Here is a 15425-nt window from a genome sequence, read left to right on the forward strand (position 1 = left end):
AGAATGCCTAGATCTCCACCTACATATTTAAAAAATTTCTCTGTGTGCCAAGACTCCGTCCTGAGTGTTTCATCATTCTTTCCCACTCTGTTTTGTTTACAGAGAAATAGAGCGTGCCTTCTTGACCTTTAGGAAATTCTGTTGGAATGCAACCAGTTTGGAAAATGACCTCTTCCTGCTATACTAAACTGGTCATATTTCTCTGAGTCGGGGCGTGGCATCACTGATACAAGTCTGCACTCTTCTTTCAGAAAAGCACACTGTTTTTTATTTCAAACATGGCACCTGATCTAACATTGGGTCTACCCACATTGATGTCATGATAGTAAACCATAGAACTTTCCGGTCTTTGGGGATCTCTGCCAGTTGTATCCAGGAGCCCGAGATACAGCATTCATGAGATCCTCAGGTCAGATTTTCCTTGGTCTCTGTGTCAACCCAAGAGATAACAGCATGCTATAAATAAATGTAGGATGGAGTTTACCCCATCTGGAGCCAGCTATCCAAAGGTTGAAACTTTACCTTATTCTATTGAACCTGGTATCTTATGTTTTCAACTGGATCTTTTGGTAGGAAGGCACTTTTCTGGGACTCTGTTGTGAGAAGTTCTGGAGTTGATGGGTACATTCACTTTTTTTGGTGACCTACCAGATGGAAGAGTCTTCATTTTAGTTGGACACCTGAGATGATTTACTCTCTACTATTTTGGCATTAACTGATGCAGTGAATGTTTCAGATACTTCGTTATCTTAGGGATACAAGGAGAGGTCTTCAAAGAATCTGTACCATAGTTAAAGATGCATAAATAGTGTGTGCTAAGAAGAATGTTTGTTGGTAGGAGCAAACTGCTGAAAATAATTAGTGGAATTTAGCTTTCAAGGAAGAGGGCAGCATGGGTCTTAATGCTTCATGTCATGACGTTTGAGTACTGCCCATTTCAGAAAGCATTTGGCCTATGCAACGTGTTGTTAGAAATATGATATCCCGTGACTTGATGCAGTGGACTAAAGGGAAAAAAACTACCATTTTGGAAGAAAATCAGCAGTTAAACACCTGAACTTGCAAAAGCAAAACAAAGCAAACAAAACACAAAACCAACCAACCAACAACAACAAAAACCCTGTGAAAGTGCTGTTCTACTTCTTTGGGCATCATCTCTGGAAACCAAATTTCATAAGAAATATGAAAATGGGATAAAACTTTTGAGACAAGTTCTTATCTATTGGGCTTTTTCTTCATCTTAATTATCAGATCTCTATTATAAGGGATCCGAATACATCTCATCCCCTAAATTTACTCATCTGACAACATGTAGGTTTGAAAGGTTAAAGCCGGCAAGAAGGGTTTTACAGTTTGAAGATCTATTAGTGTTTTCTGAGATTGGGATCACTCTTTTAAAAAAGTTTTTTCGAGGTAACAACTGGTATCACAGAAGGCTCCATATCACAAATAGCGATTCTAGACCGAGTAGTTCTTTAGCTGTACTTTCCCCCGCTTTATATTGTGTCCTATAGCATTTTATTGTCTAGGATGACGTTGCACTTGAAGAATGGCCACTGCTGAAGTATATCCTCTACAATAAGATTTCTTTTAAATAGAAACATCATGGCTCCTCATCTTTTATTTCTAGCATCGACTTTGGAGGAGCTTTCATTCTTCCAGGAATGTCCGCCCAGCTGACTTTCTCACAGACCCTGAGCCTTATGATTTATGAAATCGGTGATTATACTCGTTATTATGTCACAGTAGGACTGGCTTCATACTAATTTTAGAAACTCTTCAGACCAGACAAGCCATCAATGGCCTGGTTTGCCTTTTAGAAGGTAAGAAATCAAAAGTATTCAGTTAATATTTCTAAAAAATCTTACTAATCTAGAAAACTAGAGATTTCTCTTGAAAACATAGTACAGAGATTCATACATTTAAAAATTCCCCGAATTAGGGGTGCCTGGGTGGCTCAGTCAGTTAGGCATCTGACTTCGGTTCAGGTCATGATCTCACAGTTCATGAGTTTGAGCCCCGCGTCGGGCTCTGTGCTGACAGCTCAGAGCCCGGAGCCTGCTTCGGATTCTGTCTCCCTCTCTCTGCCCCACCCCTGCTTACGCTCTGTCTCTCTCTGTCTCTCAAAAATGAATAAACATTAAAAATATTTTTCTGTTAAAAAAATAAAATTCCCCAGAATTAGAAGAAATAGCATGACAAATATGTTAAATATTCACTGTTAAGAATGCACCATAGGACCAACGTCCTGCCATCTCCAAATGGCACCTTCAGAATTTCTTTCAGTTTAACGTTATTAACATTTTGCTGCTTTCATTGAGGCAAGATGAAGAAATGGTAAAGTAACTCAATGCAAGTAGATAAAAATGCTATACACGTTGTTAATTTTTTTGAAGTTGTCAGCTTTGTGCTCTATGAACTAAAGGAAGGATGTGATCTCAGCCTGGGTGAACTATCTGCGAATCCATAGAATTGGAAATACTGGTACCTATAGTTTTGTCCATTCAATATATTAAATTTATTCCAAGCAAATACTCAGACATGTGCAAAGATTTAGCTATGAGTTGATAAGAAAAAAAAAACTCAAAGTAACCTAACATTTAGGTAGTCCAGAATTAGGAGAATAAGTAAATAATGGCACATGCCTGATAGAATCCTTGTAGCCAGTTAAAAAATATTGCAGAGGAGCATTTAATGACATGATAAGATGATCAACATGTACTAAGTGAAAAATACAGTTCACCAAATAGAATATATAGCATTAGTTTCCAACCCTTTTTGGGTAATCTACCTCTCTGGGAACCTGAGTAAATGTACCTTTAGTCCAGGCTTCTTATCTCCTATCTCCTGTTTTCTCTGGCTACTGTTAATACCTTCTTGTTTTATCCTGTTTTTTTTCCCCCCAAGGTTTGATCTTAACAGTTTACCCACAAAACTTGGGTTTCTCTCTGGTTTGCAAGTTATGTAAATCATATAATACTGGACTTTGAAACTTTCCTCTACGTTTTATGTAAACAAAAAGTTTCATGCATAACTTGTTTAAGACAGGATTGACTATTCATTCAGATGATTCTAATGTTATTAGTGCTCATTTTTGATGGTCATTCATCCATCTATTCATTCTCACATATAAAACACTCAGCACAGAGCCTGGCACTTAGTAAAAAACATAGAAGTGATAGTTGTTATTTTCACTCACATGCATTGACATATCCATTCAAGTACATTTTGAACAATTACTTTGAACATGGCTACACAGCAGAGAATAATGCAGATATGGTTCTGCTTTCTTACAACTTTTTATGTTTTTTTGAAAGAAGCAGACATCAATCAACAACTGAAGACAAGAAGAGGACGGTCCTGGGGCACTCAACTTCTTCTAGGGTATCAGGGAAGCAAGGATGCTAAGGGTGAAATGAAGTTGGATTAGAAGTTAGAGTGGACAGGAAGGAAACAGTGTTCTGAGTAGAGGGAACAGCATGTGCAGAGGGCCTGGAGTCAACACTTGACCCAGGTTCCTATAGGTTTTCATAATTTACAAAAGGTATACTCTTAGTCCTGGTCAATCAAGAAAGGTATAAATATAATTCCCCCAAAATGGACTCCATTCTGTTTTCACAGTTTGCCTTCTTTACTTCTATTTAGAAACCAGAAGATGAATGTCTGTTGCAATTATGGTGAACTTCCCAATAGTTCCAGGGGTATGTAGGATGTATTGTGGGAAGTAAGCCAGCAAGGTTTCAACTACAAATCTCAAATTTGAACACCTGGCTCTAATTTGTCCTGGAAATTTTAACAGTGTTGTCTCAAATTGTTTGAAAAAAATTAAATTAAATTCAGAGTTCTGTGTTCATAAGCTCCTCCGTATTCTTAATCTTTCATATATATTATTTTGGTATTAAGTGGGATTAATTGAGACTGGGGTAACATTTGACCACTGTTATTTTGCTGGGACGGGGGGCAATAAAAGGTTCTGCTGGTCCCTTAGTGTATACAGACAGATAATCTGATGTGCTTCCTTTAAAGCCTATTTGAACATATAAGTAGATGCAAGATCACCAGGAATTACAGGTATGGTAGATTATTTTGTAGGTACACTTGATTGGACTGAAACTTCTTATCAAGTTTCAGTTATATCAAATTTTGCAGCAGCCTTGAATCCATGCAACCAGACTTGCTGGAAGAGAAAGTTCAGTGTAAGTTCAGAGGCAAAAGATGTGACAGAACCACTTTGTAAGCATGAAAGATTGAAAGAAACATTATTTCCCCATATTTAAGCATTACTGCTCTCCCTCTTCCTATATAACATCATGTAAGATAATATTGCCAACAAAGGCCCAGATAGATGCTGAATTATTTATAAGAACAAGCTACTGATGTGGACTGGAAAGAAGAAATAACAAAGCAAGAAATAGTAATGTTATTGCGACTGATCAAGTAAAAGGACATAAGCAAATGTGAGTGAACAATATCTCTAGAGATTTACACCCACAGGAAAGCTGTATGCTGTCACTTGGTTCATGTAGATCCTTACTTGAGAATAGAAACAACACCTGGGGAATTAGCTGTACTGTATTATTTAACATTTTATTTATAACTTTTCAGCAATTTCCATAACCAGCATTATTTAGTCACAGATGTCTTTGCAATCAGGATCATAGGCTTTGACAGCCATATTTTTTAAGAGAGATGATTTGTAGTATCTCTCTGATGTTTGACAATTTGGAATCGTCTGGTCCTTGCCTATTCACTATTGTGTTTTTATAACAGACTACGTCAGCAGGGGCAATTAGAAGATTTAGAAGCTCTATTCTAGCGCTGTTTTCAAAAGAAATGTCTAAAGACTCTCTGTTTCTAAAGACTTTATTGTTCTGTTTTTTCAGATGTTAGTGGCCAAGATAGTGTTTAGATTTTGGCCATAAGCCAAGAGGAAATCTCAATGATTACTACTGGGCTTGGGGTACAGAGAAGCCAAAAGTCTTAAGAGGGTTCTTTCTCTTCTCAGAAAGTTATTTTAGGATGGAGATGTGCTCCCCAAACCTTCCTGATGAACCATATCTACTAAATCCTTCAAGTTTTTAAGACTGAATCAGAGTTCTTTATCATGTAGCAAAACCATATTTAAATTAAATCATAGCTTTAAAAATTAAAATATCTGTAATTCTCTGACATCCTCATTAGGATTTAGAAGGCACACAATGTACCTTGCAATGTATTTTTCTCCATGTGGGTAGGGACTTTTTCATGAAGTCAGATTCATCTTTTTCTTTTTTCTCTTTCATTCTCAGTGATTAGAACTGTGCCTGGCACACAGTGGGTGCTCTATAAGTATGAATGATTGAATGAATGAATGAATTTAAGCAATTAAAGTAAACCAGAGCAGAAACTCTAGTATAACCTATACATATAGACCTTAGTAGTCCAGAACCATAAAATTAAGTCACATTTAATACCCACTTTATGATGACTTTGAGCCTCTACCTGACACTGTAGGAAGTTAACTTCCATCAAATATGCTCATAAAATATGCCCAGGTATTTCTTGGAGGTCTTGAAGGTGAGGACTCATGTGTATTCAGAGATATGGAACCTATAGCTTCTTCTCTAGCTAGGCTGCCTGAGGCATTGGGAGAGAGGTTACTGTTTTCCTATTTGCCACTCTATCCCCAGCCTGACCCTTAACTCCCCATAGCACAGCTGGCACTAAGCCACAATTTGGGGTAAGACTTGTTTAGAAGATTAGCACAGGGGAGATACAAATTGGTGGATATCTCAATGATTGCTGCTCTTAGAGCCCAGCAGACCCGAATCAGCCTCATGAGACTTGGTGGTGTTCAACCTGTCTCCATGTGGCAAGGGCGGGCTCATCCCCGCCGCTGGGAATCCCTTGAGCTTGTCTTCACTACTTGAAATCCAAGGCTAGGAGAGAAGGAAGCCTTCTCATTCCTAACTGAGATATAAGGCCATCCTTCCAAGTCCCCATTTTCTGTCCCAAGGGCTGTCTTCTCCCAGGATGACTGGCAATGGGAACGTTTGCTCATTTTAGGAAAACTCTATCCTCTACTCATGGCTGTCTCCCATAGAGGCACAAAGCCAGCATATACCCATACAAAGCTTTAACCCAACTCAATTGCATAATAGAACTCTTAGTTTATGTTGAAAACCTCCAGCTAATATATGTAAAGTTAAGGCTTTTCTGTAGGCTTCAACAGACACACAGTGTGAGTAATTGTTTTATATTTGTGTAACTAAATACCCCAGAGTATTTTTCCCCAAACAAAGGAATAGTTTGCCCCAAGGATAAATTAATGTCTCTTTTTTTTTTTTGAAAAAAAAATCTTTTGCAAATTTTAAATAAAAAAATGTTTTTCTAGTTCCTAGTCATTACATTTGTTAGGAATGATTTTCAGCCAGGACACGATCTTTCAATTAAAGCACGCTGGGCTAAATGCAGTGGAGTATCCTGCAGCAGTAAAAGGATATTAGTGGAAGAGCTGGTGATGTCCAAACAAAGTCTGAGGCTGAGTTAATAATATTGCACCAGTGTTAATTTCTTAGTTTTGACAAATGTACCAAGATTAATTAAGATGTTAATATTAGGGGAAACTGGATGAAGGGTATATAGGACCTATTTGTACTATTTTACAACTTTTCTGTAAATCTAAAATTATTCCATTATTCCAAAGTAAAAAAGTTTATGAAAGCATAAAACAAGCCAGGGCATAGATTTCAGGCACCAGAATATATCCAGCTATTATAGCTGATTGTTCAATTTAATGTTAATCTTAGAAACTAAAACAGGGGAGGGGGTAAATTGCATGGTTCTTGTAAGAAAAAAAAAAGACGCAGTATATTCATTTAAAGATATGAAATTTTCCAGCTCAGGATTTCAGGAGTCTGCTGCATGAGTGCTTATGTAAGAAATAATGAGTAACTTAAAGGATATAGTATTCAACTACTGTTTAATGAAAGAAAATAAATGATCCTAAGTAGACATTTAAAATATTGTGCCTCAAAAATCTCAGGTGCATAACTTAAAAAAAAATCAGCAATTTTTTTGGGGGGTGGAGAAGCAACTAAACTTCTATGTCCCAGGTATATGACTTTCTAATGATCTTACCTAAAGAAGTTAACAATATTGGAAGTTAGGATTATTGCTTGGAGAACCTGAGCGAGCCAATATATCCTTTAGGCTGTGTCTCTTAATTAAAAGGTGCCACAATGTTTTACCAGGGATGGGTCATAGTATCATCGATTATTTTTAGAGATAGGCAATCAAACTGATAAAGATGTATTAACGTGGGAGTCTTAAGGTGTCTTTCATCCTAAGACAGCCTACATGAGGCCTATAAGAAGAACCTGTGTTTACTTTTATCCCCAAATCTTTGAATCTGCCCAAATAATTCAATAAATATATGATGAGAGTTCTGTAACTGTTTATAGGTAAGAGATGGTTTGGGTTGGAACATTTTTATGAGTAACTTAGCAGTCAACCACTAGTTGACTAGTCAACAAACATTTTAGCAAGTTCCTGAAGAGTGTCCCCCTCCAAGTAAAAGTGCAGCCTGTATGTTCTTTACAAGGCTCAATAACTCCTTTGAGGTGGAGAATGCTAGCTGTCTTCCTCCATCTGTGCTCCCGTTTGTTGGCCTCCTGTAGAATAGGCAGGTTTTCCAACTGAGCTCTCGTCAATGGACTATGGGAGCGAGCTATATGGGCAACCTCCACCTCCTTTGCTTAAGCGGAATCTCTCCCTGGACTGCTCTCTTTCCCCTCCTGGACGGCCGGAACAGAGCAGCCTCGGAAGCCGCATGTTGAAGATGGGAGAGGTGCTGTCAGCCCAGGGCCCGGGAAGACTGTGTGGAGCAGAGCTGCCTCCCAACGGAGACCCAGTCACCTTAGACTGAAACATCAGAGAGATGATCTTCCATATTCTCTCTCATGTAGTGGGTCTGATGTTACAGCCACTTAGCCTACCTTGTCTGATACTCCTTCAACAAACAGGAGTTCTGGAGAAATGTGTTAGGGAGTATGACTTGGACCTATGACCTCCCATCTCTGACCCTGAATCTCTGCCTTGGGACTCATGAAGTCACGTGTGCCTTCAAGCACAGGACTAGACCTGCCGCACAGATTCTAACCAGTAACCGGGCCAGTTGGGTAGGTCAAAGTTCCTCTCACTCACCCAGCCAGGGCTGAACAGGGAGGGAAGGAAAAGGGTTATCCTTCCTTTGCGAGAACCCCTTTCTAGTTTTCCTGCCAAAGGGAGATGTGAAGCACAGGGGTAGGCAGGAAGAATCTGAACTCTATGAGGCAGAGACTGTTTCTCCTATTATGAGACCCAATCACCCCACCATCCATAAGAGTGTGGCTCAGGAAATTCAGGCTCTGACCAACCAAATCCGCCATTCCTCCCCTGGATGGCAACAGCAAGTCGGCGGGGACAGAAGTTGGAGGTTCTCTTTCCTTCATTCCTAGGAAGGGAGGAGAGTGGAAGTTCTATGTAAAAATGTTCCTGCTACTCAAACAAGCCAGCTATTCAATGTGCTGCCTTGGCCGATCTGTTGCACAAGCGGTGGAGGCAGCACCCACGTCAATATTGGAGAATGTTTGCCAAATAGGATGATTTTGGTTTCAGTATTTGGTAACACCGGCCTTTTGGGGCCACACCCTTTGGGAGAAGACACAGGAGCCCTGGGTAGTAGATGGAAAGGTAACGACCCCCCTCCGCCACACCCTGCTGCAGAATCATTGCCTTGGGCACTCCCCTCCTGTTCCTTCTGGGGGTGGGGTCCTGGGTCACTCACAGAACAGGCCCCTAACATTTAAAGGGGCTCAGACAAAAACATCAATGGAGTTATTTACATGTTTTAAATCAAGAAAACAAATTATAAAATACGTGCCATTCTTTGACCCACAAATTGAAACACAAAAGCGAGACGATTGTCTTGCGGCTCTACTGCTAAACAGGACCTTGTTAGTCAATAATCTACCCCATTCGTGCTGAGGAGAAACACGGGGCAATTGTCCTCTTCTCTTGCCTGCTGAGTGCTTTAGCTGCTCAAATCCCACCCACCCTTGGAAGCAGTGCTCCTTTATGAAGTCCACAGCAGCAGAAGCCACAATCAACGACGACATTTGGAGGCCAGGCCAGAGATGTGGGGAGATGTGTCCCTGGGGCCTGAACAAAGTCAGTCAGGAAAGCAGATGTTTAGGGGGAGGGTCTCAGAGCACCACAGCTGAGACCCAGACGCTGAGCGACAAAGCGGCCATGTGTTCTTTAAAATTTTTCTTCTTTGTGTTTGTGTCCTGTGGAGCCCTCCAAAGCGTGGTCCTCCTTTGCCTGCACCTAAGGACGGTAGTATGTCTTGTAGATTCTCCTTGGAAGCCATTCAAGTTTTCTTGCCATTGTCACTGGGGCCACTCACTCCTGCTCTGCTGTCTGCAGACTTCATCTGCTGCTCTGAGGGTGAGCGTTCTTTCTCACGATTCCTTCATTAGCATCCTGAAGAGACAGACTTATTCTATTTCCTAAGAGACCTCCCTCTGGGGAACAAGAGACAGGAGCCCTCGAGTTGGCTCAGAGGATATCTGGCTAGCATTCTCCTGTGTATTATCTGAAAGCACCCTTCCACACCACCAGTCAGCCGGGGCCCCTGGGCAGAATTCAGGCATCTGGGGCTTTGACTCCCATCCCCAGGCTCCCTTCAGTTCCAAAGTTCCCTTTTGCATTCTTTTCCCTCGGGGCTCACTGACTCCTCTGGCAAATCAACAGGGCTTCCGCTCTCCACCCAAATAGCCAAATGCCTGAGCTGGGCCTTTGTGTCAGCACTGCCCCTGCCCTCACCCCTATTGCCACAGTTTATGCTCAGCTGTACCTTCCAGCAATAGTCAGACGACAGGTCCAACAGCTTCATTCTATCCCAAGTTCCTAACAATAAACTCTCATGAGCACCAGGGAAGACTCTTGTCCTATTCCCGAAGGCTGGAGGGCATCCATCAAACTCACCTGATATCCGTGCCAAATACGTTACCCAGATGGTCTGAAGGGAGAAGGGCTAGCATACAGCCTGTTTTATATCATTTGAAATTGGGGTTTCATCTGTCAAAAGACTATTCCAACCCACTTCAAGTTTGGCCATCTGCATTTAAACAGGATTTATAGCCTGAAATCTACACCATCATTATACAGGTAGTTTTTATGGACTCAAAGGTTAGCAGAAGACCTGTGGAGTCAAAGATGAGTGAGTCAAAGATGACGCTGTCCTTAACCATAGTTTTGGTGCAATGAGGCAGTCAGTGTTGCAGCAGTCAGAAAAGAAACATTGAGCCTAAATCTAATATTTGATATCAGTGGATTGAGAGGCTTTGTCCTTGAGTATGTTGACAAGAAAACTGACATTCGGTGTTGAGGGAAATGTAGCAGACTTGTCTCAAAACTTGGGGAGGTAAGTTGTCTCCTTTTCGAAGATGGGATTGTGTGCACTTTGGTTCTCGGGAGAGAATCGTGTATAATTAATTAGGATGGTTCAGCAAGGATTAAGAGATCCAGTTAGAAAGTTAACATTCCCATTTGGGGCATCTTTTGGTCCATTTGTTTATGTATTTTACTTTTAAAATAATAACCGAGTATTTGTTACGTCCAGGCACTATATTAGGCCTTGCCGCAATATTTACTCCTCACCCAAAACTTCTATAAATTAAATATGCTTGTAATTCACTTTACGGATGACAGAACTGAAGGGAGGAAAGGATAAATAATCTGCCGAAAAGCTCACAATTAGCAAATCTCAGAGCTGATTCCAGGATCCTTTCCTCTAGATCATACTATCTTCTACAGTATGCCATGGCAAATATGCCAGTGCCTAATGTTTGGTCCAAATGATAAATGCTAAGGGCATTCAGGTCTACCATGGTTAAGGGTAGCTTCACTGCAAAGGTGAGAGCTGTTACTGCTTGAAAAATATAGAAATGAACTGATGGTCCTGATATTAGGCAATGCAGTTAAACCACCTTTAAATACAGAGAAGTAGCCACTTCTCAGGCTAATTAGCCAGAAAGTTTAGGTAGAAATTTCCCAGGACTATGGCAGAATGCCAGACCCTATAGCATATTGGCTTCATGTTTTCTGTAAAGTCAGGCTTGATTTAAAAAAAAAAAAAAAAAATTCAGGGAGCGCCTGGGTGGCTCAGTTGGTTAAGCGTCTGACTTTGGCTCAGGTCATGATCTCACCATTTGTGGGTTCAAGCCCACACTGGGCTCTGTGCTGACAGCTCGGAACCTGGAGCCTGCTTCAGATTCTGTGCCTCCCTCTCTCTCTGCCCCTCCCCTGCTCACATTCTGTCTCTCTCTCTCTCTAAAAAATAAATAAACATTAAAAAATTTTTAAAATTCAGAAATCTGTAACAGGTTTTTCATTTCTCTCTGTTTAGGTGGAAGTTTGCTTCTAAGGAAAAATACTGGAAGGAATAAATTGCAGCCAAGAGGGGTCGTCGCTTTAACACACACCTGCTCTTTCCTCCCCATCAGGTCAGAACTCTCCCTGAAACATTCCAGGGCCCCCAATTCCATTTGCTTTTGGTGCCCACCCTTGATGCCCTCACTATGTGGAGAGAGTTCCTGGGTTCTCAGTGTAATGAAACATCTCAACTTGTGAGTTTTATGTCAACAAGGGAGTGATTATAGAACAATATGTGTTCTGCAACCTTTAGCAACATGAACCTTTATGAGCACAGCATAGGCATTTCCTTTTCTGTCAATGTTGAGATAAATTTATGGCATGACATGGAGGAGGGATGGCATTGCCTTTGAGATGAGAAGCAGGACTGTAGGCCTGGCCCCCTCAGGACATCCACACACCTGCCTCGCTCTCCATACAAAGATACTTGGGAGGATGGGTAGTTTCACGGAAGGTTGGTTTTTGTCTTTTTTAATGATTCCTTATGTCTACCTCCTTATGTCGCCTTGTGTCTTCCATGTTTATTTATATCACATTAATTAATCTTATTAAAGAGAGGAGGTGTAGTGTAATACTTAAGAACAAAGACTTTGGTTGGGGTGCCTCAGTGGCTCAGTTGGTTAAGGGTTCAATTCTTTTTTTTTTTTTTTAATTTTTTTTTTTTCAACGTTTATTTATTTTTGGGACAGAGAGAGACAGAGCATGAACGGGGGAGGGGCAGAGAGAGAGGGAGACACAGAATCGGAAACAGGCTCCAGGCTCTGAGCCATCAGCCCAGAGCCCGACGCGGGTCTCGAACTCACGGACCGTGAGATCGTGACCTGGCTGAAGTCGGACGCTTAACCGACTGCGCCACCCAGGCGCCCCAAGGGTTCAATTCTTGATCTCAGTTCAGGTCTTGATTTCAGGGTCTTGATCTCAGGGTTGCGAGTTCAAGTACCATGCTGGGCTCCATGCTGGGTGTGGAGACTTAAAAAAAAGAAGAAGAAGAAGAAGAAGATTTTGGAAGCAAATGGTTCAGCCTTATCATTTTCTAGTTGTATGACCTTGGGCAAATCATTTAGTTTCTCTGAGGTCACTTTATATAATGGTGGGAGGAGGGAGGAGGGGAAATTCCTCTTATTGAGGGCTGCTGAGAGGCTTAAATATAAAACTTCGTGAAAGTATGTAGCAAAATGCCTGCCATGCTGTCACATGCTCAAGAAGGGATAGCTACTATTATTCCTGATTTTGTCTTTCATGTTCTAGTTTCCTGGTGAAAGGGCTGTACTTTTTTTTTTGTCTTCAGCAGGTGCCCAACAAGATTGTTGACGATGTCTGTGTCTACACCAGCATTTCTCGATCACCAGTCCCGGCCATGGAAGCAACATATTCCTGCCTTAGGTTTATTTCTCTCCCTTCTCTGCTTCTGGATCGTCTCTCCCACCTCCTCACCCATCTCCTCCTCCACCACTTACCACCTGCTATCAGAATCAGGGTGGAAAACGTGGGCACACAACCATGAGTTTTTAGTATAGTTTTAACAAAAACACAAAATTCCACATAATGCCATAACATTAGGTGGCTTCTCTTAAAAAAAAAAAAAAACAGAAACACAACCCAAAACTATTGTGTAGACCAGAACACATATCATTTGGTGATTGGATTTTTCTGTTTGTTTTTTCTACCAGTCATGCAATGTACACTTAATACAACTCTGAGACTCTTTGAGTACAAACTAGCAAGAGTTGAAACATTTTACAGACTAACAATTACATTTAAATCCTTGTTTTTACCTGAGTGGGTAAAGAGATAGGATAGCTGAAAATTACCAAGTAAAGGGGTGGGGTAGGTCATCGCCAGTGGGGTATCATATGGTTGTTCAGTCGACATGGCCTTAGCCACACTTCCTGATTCACTGGGAAGTGTCCCTTGTGCATCATTTTTGCTCTTGGCCAGCTTACCCCCACTCTCCACTGCTGCTGTGGCCATGCCCACAGATGCCCCATCAACTGAGTGGCCCCTCTTCCCGTCCCAGGGAATTAATGGGCTCCTGGCACTTATTAGAAGAGGTAGCAGATCTGGAAAAGGAAATCAAAACGCAGTAGAGAAGGCAGAACACAGTTTGGGGAGTCTCTGGCAAATCTGAGTTCAGGTCTGAACTGTAATACGTGCTGGCTGTGAGGCTTTGAGGAACTCATTTCGTTTCCTGAGTTTACTTTATCCGTAAAACAGTGCTTCTTTTCTTCACAATCAGACATTTATCAGGTATTTACTAAGTGCCAGGCACTGTTCTAGTGCCCACTTCCAGGGAAGGGGGGGGGGGTGTTAGGGGCTGGGGGTTAATGGCGTGGGTACAAAGATTTTAAAATAGGTCAGAAAACGATTCACTGAGAAGGGGACATCTGAGGTGAACACTTGAAGGAAGTGAGACAGTGAGCCATGAGGGTATCTGGGGTGGGGAGAACGTTCCAAATAAAGAAACCGCTAGTTCAAAGGCCCTAAGGCAGGAGGGATCCTGGTGCACTGGAAGAACAGCAAGGAGACCAGTAGGGCTGGAGCAGGTGAGCAGAGCAGACAATAGCAGCAGATGGGGGCAGAGGGGAACAAGAGGGAGCTAAGCTGTGTTCAGCCTCGTAGGCCGTGGGGAGAACTTAGGTATTTTTTTTAATGTTTATTTACTTTTTGAGAGAGTGACAGAGACAGAGTAGGGGCCAGGGAGGGGCAAAGCAGGCTCCAGGCTCTGAGCTGTCAGCACAGAGCCCGATGAGGGGCTCGAACCCACGAACTGCAAGATCACGACCTGAGCCGAAGTCAGCCGCTTAGCTGACTGAGCCACCCAGGCGCCCCTGGGTTTTTACTTTAGAGAGGATGGGAAGTCACTAGAGGGTTGTCAGCCTAGGATTTGTGTTTTGGAAGAGTCGTTCGGGCTGCTGCGTTGAGAACAGAATGTAGGTGGGCAAGGCCAGGAAGCAGGGACATGGGTTAGGAGGAAGAGACGATGGTTTGGACCAGGGTATGGCTGTGGACATGGGGTGGAGGATGGTTCGATTCTGGACATTTCTTGAAAGTGGCATTAGCAGGGTTTGCTGATGAACTGGATTGAGTGTGAGAAAAAGAGAAGAGTCAAGGAGGCCTGTGAGGTTTTTGGTCTGAGAAATTAGAAGAGTTGTGTGGCCATTAGCTGAGATAGTTGCGGCTGGGGGAGGCACAGGTTCAGGATGGGAGGAGGAAATGGAGAATTTACTGGTAATACTAGTATCTGCCCTGCCTCTCTCATGGATTAAATGTGATGACTTATGTGTGATGTACCCTCCAAATCTGCCTACTGCTGCTAGTATTCAAGTGCTCTTTCCCTTCCTATTCAGAAGTGGTCTGTTCCATGGGTAGTCCCCTCTCTTTCATGCTCAAGTGGCTCTAGTCAGTGGTGGGCGAGGGGTTCCTAGCACATGGACTCTTGGATCTGACAGGTATTATCGGAGCTATATTTAGGTGGATATTTTAGGATAGGTCCTCCAACCGTGACTCAAGTATGACTTAACAGTTAATACTTTTATTTCTCCCTAGCAGAATATTGTTTCTAATTTTTCTTTCATATAGCAACTGATGTTGCCATGCAGATCTCTTGGTTGCTATGAGATGGTAACATTACTCTGCCCCGTGATTGGCCGGGGCCTCCTATGCTGTGTGGTTCTCACTCAGGCGACTGACACTGAGCTGTTACTATGGTGAACTTTACAATTTCCTTTGATTGGTGGATTTCAGAAATAGGTCATCAGTGGAATTCATTATATTCTGTCAGGAAAAATGAAAAATAAATATCATAACTTTTCCCTGTTACCAACATGAAGGAAACGCTACACTTTAAGACATCATGAATCTCTGTTGGAGACATAGAGACCTTCTGAGAATTGAAGGGTGATGATGATCCTGTGTTAAATTTGGGTGGAAAATATTTTCCCTCTGGATTGGAGTTGATTATTCAGAGT

General features: G+C 41.8%; 1 long non-coding RNA gene across 2 annotated transcripts; it reads left to right on the top strand.

Annotated features, from left to right (window-relative positions):
• Window positions 1-1736: 1736 nt before the first annotated feature.
• Window positions 1737-13636, top strand: LOC123579705. Of its 2 annotated transcripts, none has more exons than XR_006702906.1 (4): window positions 1737-1823; window positions 3318-3384; window positions 11432-11528; window positions 12746-13636. It is a non-coding gene; the product is annotated as an uncharacterized LOC123579705 (long non-coding RNA). The 2 variants fall into 2 exon arrangements; XR_006702907.1 differs by having other exon boundaries at window positions 12749-13636.
• Window positions 13637-15425: the final 1789 nt, after the last annotated feature.

This window comes from Leopardus geoffroyi, chromosome A3 (assembly GCF_018350155.1).
Source record: "Leopardus geoffroyi isolate Oge1 chromosome A3, O.geoffroyi_Oge1_pat1.0, whole genome shotgun sequence".
NCBI lineage: Eukaryota > Metazoa > Chordata > Mammalia > Carnivora > Felidae > Leopardus > Leopardus geoffroyi.